This window comes from Pediculus humanus, genomic scaffold (assembly GCF_000006295.1).
Source record: "Pediculus humanus corporis 1103172108213 genomic scaffold, whole genome shotgun sequence".
Lineage (NCBI taxonomy): Eukaryota > Metazoa > Arthropoda > Insecta > Psocodea > Pediculidae > Pediculus > Pediculus humanus.
This window is the reverse complement of record NW_002987783.1, coordinates 57008-57387: the sequence shown is the minus strand read 5'-3', so window position 1 is coordinate 57387 and position 380 is coordinate 57008.

Here is a 380-nt window from a genome sequence, read left to right as displayed (position 1 = left end):
AATAATAAATATTTTTTCCTCTTCATTAAAATCTCATAAAATTTGTGAAAAAAAAAAAAAAAAATTAAAATGGACGAAACGCATTAAGAGATTTTATTAAAAGTGAAAAAAAAAAAATTTATTTATTATTATTATTATTATTATTATTAATTAATTATTTTCATTTTATCGATTGCTTATCATTATTATTATTTATACAACAGGAAAATTTATTTATTTATTTATTTTTGACAATTATCGGCGACGATTTTCCCTTCAATTCTTATTTATTTATTATAATTGGTCCTTGTTATTTTTCATTTTCGAGTTTTCTTTTAGTAAAAAAAATTTATAAACACCGTCATCCATAAAAATAATAATAATAATGATAATAATAATAA